General features: G+C 39.6%; 1 protein-coding gene and 1 long non-coding RNA gene across 5 annotated transcripts in view; one reads left to right on the top strand and one right to left on the bottom strand.

Moving 5' to 3' along the window:
* The window catches only part of LOC106882750 (uncharacterized), a 176,212-nt gene that overhangs the window by 30,045 nt on the left and 128,667 nt on the right, over window positions 1–17,500 (top strand). For 2 of the 3 annotated variants that reach the window (XM_014933526.3, XM_014933525.3), the window contains exon 1: window positions 8,059–8,806. The exons of the other annotated variant lie outside the window; for it this stretch is intronic. The gene's annotated coding sequence lies outside the window, so the exon portion shown is untranslated. Of the gene's footprint in view, window positions 1–8,058; window positions 8,807–17,500 lie in introns of those variants that run through there. 3 annotated transcript variants of the gene reach the window in all.
* On the bottom strand, window positions 2,244–10,534 carry LOC128250752 (uncharacterized). Of its 2 annotated transcripts, XR_016238245.1 has the most exons (3): window positions 10,474–10,534; window positions 9,609–9,876; window positions 2,244–8,064 (listed from the first exon to the last, which is right to left on the bottom strand). It is a non-coding gene; the product is annotated as an uncharacterized LOC128250752 (long non-coding RNA). The 2 variants fall into 2 exon arrangements; XR_016238244.1 differs by lacking the exon at window positions 10,474–10,534 and having other exon boundaries at window positions 9,609–10,453.

Raw genomic sequence — 17,500 nt, 5'->3', positions numbered from 1 at the left:
GGCGGTGGTGGTGGTGGTAGTTGGGGTGATGACGGTGGTGGTTGCAGCGTTAACACTGGTAAATAGTGCTGGTGTAGTGTTACTAGTAGTAATGACAGTGTGGTGGTATTAGTGTCGATGGTAATGTTACTCAGTGGCAGTGCCAGTGGTGGTTGTGGTGGTGGTGGTGGTGGTGGTCGTCGTCGTCGTCAAGGTCGTGGTCATGGCTGTGGTCGTGGTAGTTATGGTGGTGGTGGTGGTGGTGGTGGTAGTCATCGTCGTCATCATCATTGTGGTCGTGGTAGTGGTGAAGTGGAACAAGAAGCAGTGGTGGTCAACGCAGTGTTACTGGTGCTGTTTGGCATTAGGCCATTCTTCCTGAATGGTGTTCCTGATGTGACCATCCCATCTTACTTTTCTTATTTATCTAAGACTACATTATCCAACTTACCCCTCCTTATTTTCTTTTTTACATTAGCTTGGTTGTTTATTGAGGGGAAATGAGGTGCCATGGTTTTCAAGGGTCTTTCCAAGCCCAGTTATACTGAAATGGTCAATGTTTTGCTTATACTGTTGTAAATTGGTAACTGCAGGAAATAGGCACTGGGAAAGAATTCCATTGGAGTAACATTATGAGGAGGAAGACCCGAGCCAATCATGAAACCCTACAGACTTAGGGTCACCCAGACAACCAAAGTCTCAAGCCCTCATCCAATAGTTGTTCTCCAATCTATAGGCATATATATAGGGAAGGTCGGCATTAGGAAGGGCATCCAGCTGGAAAAACTATGCCAAAACAGACAGTGGGACTGGTGCAGTCTTCTGGCTTGCCAACTCCTGTCAAACTGTCCAAACCATACCAGCCTGGAATCAGGCATTTAATGATGATGACGATGATGATGTATATATGTTTTTGTGCATGTGTTTGAGTGTGAGTATGTGTGTGTGTGTTTGTTTGTGTTTGTGTGTTTGTGTATATTTTGTGCATGTATGTATGTGTGTATGTGTATGTCTGTGTATTGTTGTTGGTGGTGACCCACCATTTGTTTGTTTTTTGTTTTTTTGCTACGGTGACCTTCCTTTCCACAAATTTGCCGGGAGAGAGTTCTTTCCTCTCTATCCTCACTTTTCTTCCCAATTCAATCCTAAAAATGCTGATGAGTGCTTGACCAAAGTGGAAGGTGTCTTTACTCATTCCTTTCAGCCTCATCCACCACAGAACCTCTTCCATCTTAGCAACCACCAAACAGAGCAACACTGACAGCCCTGCCTCATTTAAAGAAGATGGTAGGGAAATTCTTATCTTTGCAATAGACTTGGCTGACAGCTGGGTTCATCCCACATGCAACAACAGCTGTTCAGCATAACTCCACAAGTCAGCAAGGTTTGAGTACTACATGAGAGCATGCAGTTTATTTTCATTGCTCTGCATATAATGGGGGTGCTGAAAAGTTCCTGGCTTTAAGGATATCGTGAAAGGCCTGGTTGGAGGCCCAACTTTCTGAGTTCTTTTGCAGGGCTTAGAAAAACTGAAGGACTGCTACAGTTAGTGTGTGAATCTGAGAGGGGAATATGTTGAATAAAATCATAATTAACTGATTCCCTTGTATTTTCTGTTACCTAAAGCCAGGAACTTTTCTGCACTCCCTCATACATATTGGGCACTCCTGCCTGTAGAGTTTATCTTGAACCAGCAATGCCCATTGGTAGAACTGTCAGGCCAGGGATTTCTGGAAGTTATCCACCATAGTACCTGGTTTAAAAGCCCTCCAAAACAGACCAGCTAGTTCATCCTCATCAATGCCCAGAGTTTTATCTGAGAACATCATTGCTCTAACCACACACTTGTTCTCTGTGTATTGCTAATATAGAGCTGACTACATTGCCCAACTGGTAAAGAGTGGTGAGAGCCTGACAGCATCCTCTAAGAAGAAGAAGAAGAAGAAGAAGAAGAAGAAGAAGAAGAAGAAGAAGAAGAAGAAGAAGAAGAAGAAGAAGAAGAAGAAGAAGAAGAAGAAGAAGAAGAAGAAGATTATTATTATTATTATTATTATTATTATTATTATTATTATTATTTAGATAAATATGTAAGAACGACTGTGCGAACCAAAAGGAGAAATGGTGACGAATGGAAAACAGGGCTCCTTTCTTAAACGCGTCACACGGTCGAACACAAAATTATATCAAATGATATATATATGTTATACTTCGATAACATAGAGAATTCGTAAATGCCAGTAAGATACAAGATAGAACACAACCGATAGAGATGAATAACAGTAGAATTTATTATAGCATTAAAATGTGTGTCTGTGTGTGAGCGAATGCGACATAATGAAAACACAATAAAAGACAGGCCGTCAAGTAAAGAAAAGTGTGTGTGCGAGTGATACATGTATGTGTATGTAAGAGTTACAGCGGATAGAAAAAGAGTCAGTAACATGTATAAGAATTTAAGGTACCAGTTCTTAGAGTACACAGTGGTAAGTGTCTGTATAAGAAGTTAAGGCGTGTGGGGCAGAGCGATCACTAGTTGTGTTGTTGTGACTTCTATGCCAGGCCGGGTTCTTGAGTACAGATGTTCTTCGCAGGCTGGGCTCTTGTCTATTATGTATCGTGGTGAAGATGAATCACACAAACAGAATCGAAGAGAAATGCCACGGTAGTTTGGTTAGCTTGTGTATGTAGAAGTCATGTTGACGCTGTTGGGGGAACGCTGGTGGTAGTCATAGAGTCGTGTTGATGGTGGTAGTCATAGAGTCGTGTTGATGCTGGTAGTCCTAGTTGTACGAAGCTGTTGATGTTTTCGCTGGAACTGCTGCTGCTGCTCTGTGTGGTACATGGAACAGGTCTCTAAGAGATCTGAACCGCGACGAATTTGCCCGGTATAATTTAGTCTATTTATAACAAAATAGGGGCTCCAGAGAGGCATTAGAAAAACACTATCACGTGACCTTATTAGGGGCTGTGATTGGTTGATTTGCGTTCTGGCGGGAACGGTACAAAGCAGTTGCCGCTTCAAATAATAATCAGTCACGTGATGGATACAGTAGACTGCTCTCTACTACGCCCGAACTTGAATATATTTATAACAGTGGGGAAGATGACTTGTTTGTATATAATGGCAATGGTAGTTTCACTACAAATACATAACAGAATATATAACAAAAATACCAGGACTAACAAATATATATAACATACAGAAAATAGCACTACTAGGAACTGCATACATCCTATGTAAAACATTTTCAATACAGTAACAACAAGAGCATCACAACAAACCACAGCACATACCCAAGGCACACAGAGCTGTGCTCAGTAGTGCAGTGAAAGCACGTTATAAAGATAAGACTACTGAATAATAATAATAATAATAATGATAATAAAAATAATAATGCTTTCTTTAATAGGCACAAGGTCTGAAATTCTGGGGAAAGGGGTTTACTCAATTACATCTACCCCAATGCTCGACTGGTATTTATTTCATGGACCCTGAAAAAAATGAAGGATATTGTAAACCTTGGCATAATTCGAACTCAGGATGTAAAAATAGACTAAATGCTGCCAAGCATGCTAATGATTCTAATGTTCAGCATGCTAATGATTCTACCAGATAATGATAATAATAATAATACTTTCTACTATAGACACAAGGCCTGAAATTTGGGGACAAGGCTTAAGTTGATGATATCAACCCCACTGTTCAACTGGTACTTGTTTCATAGACCCCAAAAGGATGAGAGGCAAAGATGACCTCAACAGAATTTGAACTCAGAATGTAAAGACAGACAAAATGCCACTAAACATTTTGCCTAGCGTGCTAACGCTTCTGCCATCTAATAATGATAATAATAATAATGGCTTCAAATTTCGGTGGGAGGGAGCTAAGTCGATTGCATTGACCCCAGTGCTCAACTGGTACTTATTTTATTGACCCCAAAAGGAGGAAAGGCAAAGTCAAGTTTGGAAGAATTTGAAAGGGCATCCAGCTGTAAAAACCATGCCAAAACAGACACAGGAGTCTGGTGCAGTCTTCTGCCTGGCCAGCTCCTGTCAAACCGTCCAACCCATGCCAGCATGGAAGGCAGATGTTAAACAAAGATGATGAGGAGGAGGAATGTAGAGATGGATGAAAAGCTATTTAGCATTTTGCCCAATGTGCTAACAATTCTGCCAACTTGCTACCTTAGCAAATAAATCATCAGCATCATCATCATCGTTTAACATCCGCTTTCCATGCTAGCATGGGTTGGACGATTTGACTGAAGACTGGTGTAGCCATCTGGTTCACCAGTCTTCAGTCAAATCGTCCAACCCATGCTAGCATGGAAAGCAGACAAACTGCTTTTGAAAGTGGCAATGCAGAGATTCAGTTTAAACTGTAAGATACAGAGAGACCAATGCTGACACATAATGATAATCCTGAAATTATTTTCCACAACAGAAATGATAACAGAGTATTAATAATGAATTTAAAGATATCAAAATGACTGTAATATTTGTAGTTGCCGAGGTCAACTGTGCATTCCATCTTTTCAAGGTCAATAAAATAAGTACCAGTTACACACTGGGGCCAATGTAATCAACTTAGCCCCCTCCCTGCAAACTTGCTGGCCTTATGTCAACATTTTAAATCAATATTTGCATAGGAATTAAAGCAGTGAGCTGGTGGAATTGGTAGTGTGCCAGGCAAAATGCTTAGCGTCATTTCGTCCATCTTTACATTTTGAGTTCAAATTCTGCTGAGGTCGACTTTGCCCTTCATCCTTTGGGGGGGGGGTCGATAAAATAAGTACCAGTTGAATACTGGGGCCGATGTAATCAACTAGCTCCCTCCCTCAAACTTGCTGGCCATGTGCCAAAATTTCAAATCAATATTTGTGTAGGAATTAAGGCAGCAAACGGATGGAATTGTTAGCATGCCAGGCAAAATGCTAAGTGACACTAAGCAATTCGTCCAGCATGCTAATGATTCTGCCAGCTGGCTTCCTTCAACAGGAATCACATAATGAACTACAGTAGCTTACAGTTGTTTCTGCAGTGTTCTTCATTTTCGAGGGCCTGAGGAGCTATATGGTGATGCACAACAAGCTTTCAGCTCTGAATGCCCTACATCTTTTAGCAGAAACACTGTAAGCTAATGAAGTTGATTACATAATCCATATTCCCTTGTCATTCAGTTAATATTGCACTCTGCACTCACTTTATTCTGAAGCATATGTATATTGATTTCCAACAGCAGCTCTTTAGTTTCACTATACCTGAAGGAAGGTGCAGGTGTGGCTGTGTGGTAAGAGCAGCGAGCTGGCAGAGACATTAGCACGCTGGGCGAAATGCTTAGTGGTATTTCATCTGCCGTTACGTTCTGAGTTCAAATTCCGCCGAGGTTGACTTTGCCTTTCATCCTTTCAGGGTCGATAAATTAAGTACCAGCTATGCGCTGGGGTCGATATAATCGACTTAAACCCTAGGTCTGTCCTTGTTTGTCCCCTCTATCTTTAGCCCCTTGTGGGCAATAAAGAAATAAGAAGCTTGCTTCCAAACTACATGGTTCTGGGTTCTGTCTCACTGCGTAGCATCTTGGGCAAGTGTCTTCAACTTGAGCCAACCAAAGCTTTGTGAATGGATTTAGTTGATAGAAACTGAAAGACATCTGTCATTATGCCAGTAACATATTAAAGGTATCCATGCCGGAGACATTTAAAAACACCCAGTACACTCTGTAATATTGTTGGCATTAGGAAGGGCATTCAGCTGTAGAAGCCGAACCAAAGCAGACGACTGAAGCCTAGTGCAGCTCTCCAGCCTACCAGCTAACGTCAAACCATTTAACTCATGATCATGATGATGATGGTGATGATGTGTCTTTGTGGCTCTGTTCCCTGCCATCGCTTGACAACCAGTGTATGTCCCCGTAACTTAGCAGTTCAGCAAAAAGCAACCGATAGAATAAGTATCAACTTAAAAAAAAAAAAATAAGAAAGACTTCCTGGAGTCGCTTCATGGCAGTACCCCAGTGTGGTCACAGTCTATGGACTGAGACAAGTAAAAGATAACGCACACACGCACACACACACACACACACACACATGAATGCCTTATCCAATGGTTTACACTTTTTAATTCTTTATTAAGGTAAAAATCGTGTGATTTTGAGGTACATGTAGCTGTTATTTTTAGCGTGTCGAGCGTCCATCTAGAAGCTTCCAGATGTCACAAGATGTTACAATGAGGTACGCGCTTCGTTTCTGTAACACTTGTAGGACATAATTAGAGCAATTGTTTCGCTGTAATTTCTCGCAACACGAGCAACTACTTAAAAACTCCATGTTATCACCAGATATTAGAAAGGGCTACGTGGAATATTTGACTGTTAGTTTTCGCAAGCTGGGTCTCCACAAAGAGACTTCCCCATTGTCAACAGATTTTGGCAATTGGTCTGATATTTTTGTTTTCGTATAACATAGGTATAATCTGTGGGATATTTAACTGCTATTTCTTGTAGGTTGAGCGATCATATATAGGGTCTTTATTGAGACTCAACGTTACAATGGGGCACGTGTTTCGTTTGCGTAACATTGATAGGGTGTAACTTCTGGGACATATATTTGGATGCTATTTCTAGCAGGTTGGGCGCATCCACATACAGGCTGCTTGTTGTTGTCACCAGATGTTGCAGTGAAGATGGTTGTTTCGCTTCCGTCACATCGATAGTAGCAGCAATAGCAGCAAGTGCAACTGCACAACTGCACAACAGCAGCAACTGTAGCAGTCATTGATCTTGTTTCCGTCACTTTCAACGAGTATGCACATGTATGCAGTTACGCACACGCACACATGAATGCATATCAGTGTATATATATAAACTATGATGTTTAGCCCCAGGACAGTAACTGAACGAGAAGACCTACGATCAACGGCATTCCAATAATGACAATCCCGTCTTTCTCGTAGGTACTGTACATTCAAGACCACATTATAAACTGGCTCCGTATTTTCTAAGACTGGGGTTTTGTTTGAGCGAGACTTGGCTGCTATTTTTAGCATTTCGAGCAACTGGGAAGACGCTTCATCATTGAATCTATTCTTATACTTGTTATATTATCAGTCCCTCCTCTGCTATTCATATACACCCCGACATACGCATTCACGCACGTGTTGTTGTTTAACCGCAGGTCAATCCTGAATGAGGATTGAACAAACAAACCTATGATCAAATATATAGAATCTGTGACCATCCCACCTTTTTTTTTTATTTATTTTTAAGGCAAACTACATTCATCCACGACTCTATTCTCTGCTCACTCTCTCTCCATCCCCTGCTCACTCTCTCTCCATCCCTCCCTCTCTATCTCACTCTTTCTCTCTCTCTTAAGACAATAAGGTGTGATTTGAGAGAATTTGGTTACTATTTTTAGTTGATTAAGTTATGTAGAGGCTCCTTTGCCTCGCTCGCAAACACATGTATTAATATGTCTAAGGAAGGAGAGAGGAGATAGAGCAACACAATCTACGGTACCATAACTAAAAAGCAAAAAAAAAATACGCACCTCTATAAGTACAAGAGTCTTTTAATTCGTGGATAAAAGACGGAAAATGTGTAAATCCTCTGTATAAAGAGAACGCGAAATAGCGATCATATTCGTGTCTCCGCCGTGGTCGACTTTGCCTTTCATCTTTTTTTGGGTCGATAAAATAAGTACCAATTGAAGACTGAGGTCGAGGTAATCGACTACCCCCCCCCCCCCGCCTTAAAATTACTGGCCTTGTGCCAAAATTTGAAAACATTTAGTGCCAGACGAGCCCTTATTAAGCATTTATCGTCCCATTTATTTTCTTTCTGACAGCGATTCTAGGACTTAGGCCTATATATTATTCAATAATCCTTCATTGTTTTATAAGTCGGGAGTAAGTGATTGCAAAGTGATTTGGCTGTTATTTCTAGCGAGCAGAACGATCGTGTAGAGGTTCCCTCATTGGTTTGAAATAACGGTAATATTTTTAGGGGTGGTGACTGTTTCAACCACTTTAGGGCATCCATATTTGAGAGGGTGACTAACGTCAACAGTTGGTGCCGGGAACTTGCTGCAAAGAAGGAGAGAGAGAGAGAGAAAGAGAGAGAGAGAGATTAAATTGAAACAACAGTTAGGTAGATTTAAAATATAAAAAAGAACTGAAAGAAACATAGAGGGCGAAAGTAAAAACAGCGAGAGGAGTGAAAGTACAGAATTAAGATATAAAGAGCGAACAAAGTAGGGAGAGTACTCGGGCAATTATACATAGTAAACAATTAAGAAAGCGAAAGAGAGAGAGTGTGAAAAAGAAACCGGGAACATGAGATAAAGTATAAAGCACAGAAAAGAAAGAGGATAAACTAATAAGAGTGAGAAAGAAAGAAAGATAGAGAGAGAGAATGTGTATGTGTGAGCGCATGCAATTAAGAAAACCGGAGAAGAGGGAGGGAACATGAGACAGATAGAGTGAGAAGATAAACAAGAAAGACGGAGAGAGAAGACGGAGAGAGAGGGTGAGAGAATGAAAACGTGTCTGTCTGTATGTTAAAACGCATAAGCAGACACACGACCTCTCGGGCAAATACTAACACTTAAAACTTATTATATATACACACAACACGAATTTTATAAACACATATAGGGGAAAAGCAGAAAGACACATTAATTATACACTCATGCGGCGACAAATCTAGTTCTATATCTGTGGAATTCCCTGCAGTAGTAAGCAGGTTGGCTGCAACTTTACCGAAAACTGCTTCCTGCTGCCATGGAAGTAATATTGCACAAGGAATAGCATCAAAATACTCCCCCAGGTACGTAGACCCCGTCTATCTTTCGATTTATCTATCTGTCTATCCATCTGGCTTCTCCAATCTGCTTTATTTTCCTCTATTACGAATATTTTCATTTAATCATGTGAATTGTTTTCGTTTACTCTCGGATGATATTTCTCTCTCTCTTTCTTCCGTTCACATATGTTTGTCCACGAATACACATGTGCACACTTATGTATACCTGTGTATACATACATATTTATATGATCATTTTGCATGTGGATTGTCTCCTTTTCCTTTTTTTTCTTTTTAAATACCCGTTCCAGTTCTATATATCTTTTAACGTTGTCCTTTCGCGTACATTTACATATACAAATATTCAAACATATACACACAAAACATATTGTATACTGCACGAGTGTTTTTCTCATTATATATATATATATATATATATATATATATATATATATATATATATATATTGTATCATATTCAAAAGAGGGTAGTTGCCCCATATAAGGGTACTTGCTCTATTTAATGTGTGCAGTCCTCTGTCTGTGAGTCTGTGCGTGCCTGTCTGCGTGTGTGAGGTAATCTTAAAAAGATCGCCTCATTCCTGTGGGTCGACGGTGTGTTTAGCACTCTTAACTGATGTTGCACTTATAATAACATCTATCTATCTATATATATATACAAACAATGTGTGCGTCTGTCTGTATGCGTATATACATATCTGTAAATGTTCGCACATTCATACAAACACGCACACAACGCAAGTTTAGAGACTGAGGGGTAAGGCACTTTATCGTTTTAAACATCTGTCACATAAAGTGTTTCTTACCATTGCAATCCATTGTTTACACAGGAATAAGAACAACGTGTCTTCACGGTCCATCGCTCATTTTAAAAACTGTCTTGACTTTTATTATCCGTCTCTACCGCTTTTTCATTTCCTCTTTCTTTCATTGATTTGTTTTTCTTTCTTCTTTCGACTGTGTTATTTCGTTTTGGCCAATTCCAAACAGATTGTCACGAACTTACAATACAGAAACATCTCCGTGATCTCGACCTATTAGCAATAATAGCCAAATCTCCCTCAAATCAACAACCTGCAATATACAAAAGAAACACAAAAGGAAGACGGATACACTCACAGGACATTGGTGACGTTTAACCCTAGGTCAGTCCGAATCAAGCAACCTTATGATGATCTAAGATAATCCAACCGTGCCTATTCTATTTTTTCCTTAGATACATAGCACCCGCCCCCACCTCCGTCTTCAACGTGCCCTTCCATTTATAAGACGGTAGATGTGATACGGCGGAAATCTGACTGTTATTTCAAACAAGCCGAGCGCTCACTTTGGACTCTCCCTTGTTGTCCTTAAATCTATTAAAAAGTTGGAATAGTCATGTCCAGAATGCCTTTAATCATAGCTCTTCTCCGTTACAATTGACCTGTGGCGAAACAACAACAAACCGTTACAGATTTACTCAGACACTTGCATTTAAACAGATTTGATTGTTATTTATTTTTAGTCATGTGGTTGCTAGTACCATATTGACTTATGTTGGAAGTTCTTCACGCTGCATCTTCCAGAAGTGCTGAGATTTAAAATCTACATCCGAATAATTGCTTAATTAAATAATTGATTTTTCAGGAATAAAATAAAACAATTATTCTAATTTAATTTCTGTTTGCAAACCTTAAAACTGTTGTATACCGCTTCTCTCCTCCCACCCTGCTCATCCAACCCTGTACTCCCGCCAAATTTGTCTTATATTGGTTTTTAATTCTGGCACAAGGCCAGTAATTTCGGGGGAGCGGGTAAGTGATTTATATTGACCCTAGTGCTCAACTGTTACTTATTTTATCGAATCTGAAATGATGAACGGCAAAATTGATTTTTACGAAATTTTGAACTCAGAACGTATTAGGGTCTATAGTTGCTCTCAACTGAAGTCCATATGTACCTTGGGGGTCCATATAAAGTTTAGTTTTAAAAATTATCTGCAATAAATTAGTTATACGTGTATAATACTGAAAATATTTCACAGTTCTTTGTTTATATCATTTTTAATAATATCTAATCAAAAAGATATAATGGAATTTTTAAAACTTTAAATGGCTCATCCGAATAAAATAGGGATCAAAAGGGTCTATAGGTTAAAAATGGTTTGGGAACCACTGGTAATTAACGGACGAAATAGTATTATAATGATAATTCTAGAAAGTTTTCTTAGAATACTTTATTAAATCGATCTCAATTCTTCACTGATATTTTTTTGTTTTATCGATTACTCGAGAGGAGGCCTGAAAGGCAAAATTTGTCTAAGGCGGGATTTGAAATCAGGACCGTAGACAACCTCCACCACACCCTACTTCACGAAGAAGAAATTTTTGTCCCGCTCTCCAACGATTCTGCCAGTCGGCCAATCCAACAGACTTGCGATAAAAGACTTCCCAGCCATGACATTCATATAATTCATATTTAAGAAGTAGTGAAGGCACGTGGCCTAATGGTGAGGGTGTAGCACTCATAACTGAAAGGTCGTGGTTTACGCAATGTTCTTGAATAAAATATTTCATTTCGCAGTAAACTGCTCCTGTTTACTCAACCGGAAAGTGAGTAACCTTGCGACGGATTGTCATCCCGTCCAGAGTGAATGTTGTAATCTCGGTCAGTCATTCGCCAAGGAACCTGCGTAAGCGACTCTAGAAGCTCCAGGACTAGCGATAGTAATGTCGAGCGGTTGATGATGATATTAAAAAAGTATAGGGAATCCAAGACTAAATACACTTTACTTTTAATTTGGAGGGAGTCAGCTGTGATTTGAAGATTTTTCGTTGATATTTCTAACAGATAACACGGTGAGTTGATAGAATCGTTTGCACGCCGGACAAAATGCTTAGCGGCATTTCGTCCGTCTTTACGTTCAGAGTTCAAATTCCGCCGAGGTTGACTTTGTCTTTCATCCCTTCTGGGTCGATAAAATAAGTGCCAGTTGATTACTGGGGTTCGATGTAATCGACTTAGCCCCCGCTCCCGCCCCCGAAATTGCTGGCATTGTGCCGAAATTTGAAACCAATATTTGTAACAGATCGCTCGAGCACCTAATGATGCACCTCCACTTAATTTAATGACACATTCGTATCATGTAACAGCAGCACCACCCTCCACTTAAAATTTCTATGGTTGGTATTTGAAGCAGCTGAAGTTTTAATCGAATTCCCAGACCCGTCACAAATGAACTTTAAGCAATCCATTCGGGTTACTAACAATGTACATCCATCAATAAGCTGATAAACTTTAAAATGTAGAAAGGGAGAAAGGGACTCTGTCATTGGATCGAAAAACAGGCACTTGTGGGACTCGTTATGTTAAATAATGATACTTTTGTGCGTGTATTTTATTTCATAATCATTCGGATGTATAATTAAATTTCATCGCGTCTGTTGTTGTTTTGATTGATTAGCTCCAGGTCGGAACTAATTAAACTGAACTATGGTATAAAAGCCGTCCCATCTGTGACCACCCTATGTAATTAACATACATAGTGTGCGTCTATATGTGTGTGTTGAGTATTGGGCCGTCCTAGCAGTATTATAGGCCCCCGGGCAAATCAATGCACTGAGCCCTCTAGTATTTATTTATTGACACCCGGCTACAGTATACATATATCAGAATCGGGCCCCACTACTGTGAGGCCCCTGGCAGCTGTCTATTGTGCCCGAACCTAAAAACGGTATATATATATATATATATATATATATATATATATATATAGTGTGTGTGTGTATGTGACTATAATATCCAATGCGTTCTTTTTCAAGATAGTTGGATATGAGTTGAGGGGGATTTGGCTATTATTTCTAGCAGGTTACGCGATGGCACAGAAATCCTGCCTACCTCTCCTTAACTCGTTTTTTTTTTTTTCTTTTGTTCTTGCCGTTCTTTAGCTACTGATGAACATTAGCCGGATGGACCCATATACATAGGTATTCTAGTTATGACCGTCTTTTAGATGTCTTTGTCATCCATTGTCTAATGGGTCTTGCCTATTTTTAAAGACAGCGTGCGATTTGAAGGTGATTTAGTTACTAATTCTAGCTGGTCGAACGACCAGGTAAAGATTACCTCGTTGGATCGTCATGCTTTCTGGTTCGTGCCCTCAGAGATCGGGGTCTAAAATCTTGTTCCCAACTTTTTCACGAACAAGGACCCGTTTTAAATAAAATTTCATACGGATCCAAAGCTTTTGACAGGTCGGTCTTTTGTCTTCAGCTTCTGAAAGCCAAGAACTTTGTAGAGTCCCACGGGTCCGCATTAGGGTTAACTAAACTGCTTTAGAGGAAATCTCCGCGCAAAATGATGTATTGGAGCTTATAGTATTTATTTATTGACAGCAAGCCTCATCGTAGCATTGGTTCCCTAGATTCGTGGGATCTTTCCGAGCAATTGTTCAGTGTGTTTTATCATTAAGACGGTTCTGGTCCGCGGACCCTAGTTTTGGGAATCGCTACCTTAAAGGTTACCACAACAGAGAAAGTGTACGTTACTGTATACTTCTAAATATTTCAAATGTTATTGACAACAAAACTATAATTTATGCATTGTTATTATTTACTACATTTTTAAAACGTATCAACATCTTTCAGTCCGTTTGATGTTCGATTGTCGTCATGTTTTCCAGTAGTATTCGTTTATAGATGAAATAATTTAGAACTGGGATCCAGTCTGGGACTCTACATACGTCAAGGAATAAGGCAACCTGGCGATAATAGAAAATCGATCCATTTGATCTTCTGTCGTCATCTTGTATCCTACTACACTTCATTTGTATTAAAAAAAAAAGCTTCTCGTTCAAATTTGAATCCAGTCTGGGACTATGCATATTTCCTGGAATAACGACAGCTGATGACGATCAACGAATTATCCTAATCAATACATAACTTAGATGTAAATATTGTAAATACACACGCAAAAGATTCGTTTAATAAAGAAAATGATGTCTCTTATTCTTACGAGAAGCTTCTATTTCTCTTTGTTGTTTTTTTTTTTTGCATATTTTTGGTCACATGTTTCCATTGTGTCGTTTCTTTGCATACCCATAGAGGGTGGACCACGTCGTCCGTATTTTCGCACGCCTTTCAGAAAGAAAGAAAGAAAGAGAGAGACAGAGACAGACAGGCTACCTGGAAATCTTTCTCTCTCTCAGGTAACTATTTAAAGACAGAAAAAACGTTCGTCTTTAAATAGATTTTGGTCACACTTCAAGGCAGGTCGTTCACACATCCTATTAAAGCACCCATTAAAAAAACCCCAAAAAATTGCTTTCTTTATCTATCTACATATTTATTTAAAATATAGGCGTGGGGTTCAGTTACTCCCTTCTCCTCCTTTCGTCATTTTGTCTACCCGTACCCATTTCTAACGATATTTCTTTCAAATCTCGAAAACCCGTTATATTCATTTCCTTCACCACCCGCAATACAAGTCTTGAATGGCAACACCTTATGAAATAACACAAAGTATGCATTTTTTTCTTTATTTACTCATCTCATCTTCTCTCTCTCTCCCTCTCTCTGGCTCTCTACAAATATATGTAACTGCTTTGAAGGGTTTTGCTTGCTGTTGTCAGTTTTGGTCGTCTTCATTCAAATCTGTTGGAGCATGTGGGAAACGGGGTGGTATTTATTTACTTTATTGACTACTCATCTTGTTATTACCGAAACCACCACCACCACTACCACCACCACTACTACTACTGCTGCTGCTACTACTAAGGTGGTAAGCTGGCAGAATCGTTAGCACGCGGGACAAAATGTAAAGCAGCATTTCATCCATCTTTACATTCTGAGTTCAAATTCTGCTGAGGTCGACTTTGCTTTTCATTCTTTTGGAGTCGATAAATTAAGTACCAGTGAAACACTGGGGTCGTTGTGATCGATTAGTGCCCTTCCCCCCAAAGTTCAGGCCTTGTGCCTTTAGTAGAAAGAACTACTACTACTACTACTACTACTAAGGGGTGAACTGACAGAATCGGTAGCATGCCAGGTAAAATGCATAACAATATTTCATCCATCTTGATGTTGTGAGTTCAAATGCTGCTGGGGTTGACTTTGCCTTTCATCTTTTCGGAGGGGTTGATAAAAAAAGTACCAGTTGTGCACTGGAGTCGATGTAATCAGCTTACCTCTCTGCACAGAAATTTATGGCCTTATTATTAAGGTAGCAAGCTGCCACAACCGTTAACAAGCAGGACAAAATTCTTAGTGGCATTTTTGACCATTTTTACATTCTGAGTGCAAATTTCACCAAGGTTGGCTTTGCTATTCATCTTTTGGAGTTGATAAAATAAATACCAATGAAGTACTAGGGTCAATTAGTCCCCTCCCCTCAAAAACTGCTGGCTCTGTGCCAAAATTTGAAACCATTATTATCGTTATTCCTAAGGTAGCCAGCTGGCAGAATCATTAGCATGCTGGACAAAATTCTGAGCAGCATTTCTTCCAGTTTTATGTTCTGAGTTCAAAATCTGCCAAGATCATCTTTGCTATTCGTCCTTCTGGTTGATGAACACTGGAGTTGTGCTTATAATAATCAGGCCTTGTGCTTATAATATAAAGGATTATTATTATTATTATTATTATTATTATTATTAAGGCGGTGAGCTGGCACTCTGGGAAAAATGCTGCTAAGCATTTTGCACATCGCTACATTCTGAGTTCAAATGCTGCTGAGGTCAACTTTGCCTTTCATCCTTTCGGTGTCAATAAATGAAGTACCGGTGAAACACTGGGGTTGATGTTATCAACTAGTCCCCTCCCACCAAATTTCAGGCCTTGTGCCTTTAATAGAAAGGATTATTATTATCATTATTGGTGAGCTGGCCAAATCATTAGAATAACAGACAAAATACTTAGTGGTATTTTGCCTATTGCTACATCCTGAGTTCAAATTCTGCCAAGCTCAACTTTGCCTTTCATTCTTTTGAGGTCAATAGATTAAATACCAGTGAAACACTGGGGTTGATCTAATTGACTAGTCCCTTCTCCCACAATTTCAGGCCTTGTGCCTTTAGTTGAAAGGACTATAATTATTATTAAGGTGGTGAGCAGACACAGCTATTAGAAATTTGAACAAAATGTTTAGTGGCTTTTCTTCTAGATCTTTACATTCTGAGCTCAAATCCCACTGAGATCAACTTTGCCCTTTATCCTTTTGGGGGTCAGTACAATAGGTACCAGCTGAGCACTGGGGTTGATTCAATTGACTTAACAATCTCTTCAAAACTGCTGACCTTATGCTAAAAATTAGAAAGAATTATTGGTGAATTGGTGGAATTGTTAGCATGGCCGCAGCTCTGAGCTGAAACTATAAACAACAAACAACGCTAGGCAAAATGCTTAGCAGAATTTCACCTACCTGTGAGCCGGCAGAAACGTTAGCACACCGGGTGAAATGCTTAGTGGCATTTCGTCTGTCTTTACATTTTGAGTTCAAATTCCACCAAGGTCAACTTTGCCTTTCATCCTTTCAGGTTCGATTAAATAAGTACCAGTTACGTACTGAGATCGATATAATCAACTTAATCCGTTTGTCTGTTCTTGTTTGTCCCCTCTGTGTGTAGCCCCTTGTGGGCAGTAAAGAAATAAGAATTTCACCTACCTTGACATTCTGAGTTCAAATTTCATTGAGGTCAACTTTGCCTTTCATCCTTTCAGAATCAATAAAATAAGCACTAGTTTCACACTGGGGTCAATATAATCAACTTACTCCCTCCCCAAAAATTTCAGGCCTTGTGCCTATAGTGGAAAGGATTATTAAGGTAGTGAGCTGTCAGAATTATTAGCATGTCAAGCAAAATGATTAACAACATTTCTGCTAATTCTTTATGTTCTGAGTTCATATTCCACCAAGATCAACTTTGCTTTCCTTTTGGGGGTCAATATAAAAGATACCAGTTGAGCACTGGGGCCAATATAATTGACTAATTCCCATGCACTAAAATTAGAAAGAATTATTATTAAGATAGTAGGAGTGGCTGTGTCGTAAGTAGCTTTCTTACCAACCACATAGTTCCGGGTTCAGTCCCACTGCGTGGCACCTTGGGCAAGTGTCTTCTACTATAGCCTCAGGCCGACCAAAGCCTTGTGAGTGGATTTGGTAGACGGAAACTGAAAGAAGCCTGTCGTATATATATGTATGTTTGTGTATGTGTTTGTCCCCCCAACATCGCTTGACAACCGATGCTGGTGTGTTTACGTCCCCGTAACTTAGCGGTTCGGCAAAAGAGACCGATAGGAAAAGTACTAGGCTCGCAAAGAATAAGTCCGTGGTATTTCTTGTGGCTCTTTACATTCTGAATTCAAATTCACTCCTGGTTGATTTTGCCTTTCATCCTTTGGGTGTTGATAAAATGAGCACCAGTTGAGCACACTAGTGTTATTTCAGTCAACTTTCTCCTACATAAATTCCTGGCCTTGTGCTTGTAGTAGAATAGGATTATTACAGAACATCAAATGAAGAACATTCCCAATACTTAATAACATCTATGGAAATCTAATCCCTCAAGCTAAAGCAGAAACAGCTACAGTTTGCTGGCCGCTGTCATCGAGCAGAGAAAGAGGTTATCTCATCCTTGCTCCTATGGCATCCCTCTGGAAATGCTTTCTCCAGGAAACTGACATTTCCAGATACTATATCTTGGGACTCAGGGCTGGATATC

The sequence above is a fragment of the Octopus bimaculoides genome, chromosome 24, assembly GCF_046866305.1.
Source record: "Octopus bimaculoides isolate indiv1 chromosome 24, ASM4686630v1, whole genome shotgun sequence".
In the NCBI taxonomy this organism is placed as follows: Eukaryota; Metazoa; Mollusca; class Cephalopoda; order Octopoda; family Octopodidae; genus Octopus; species Octopus bimaculoides.
This window is presented reverse-complemented; position numbering and strand designations above follow the sequence as displayed.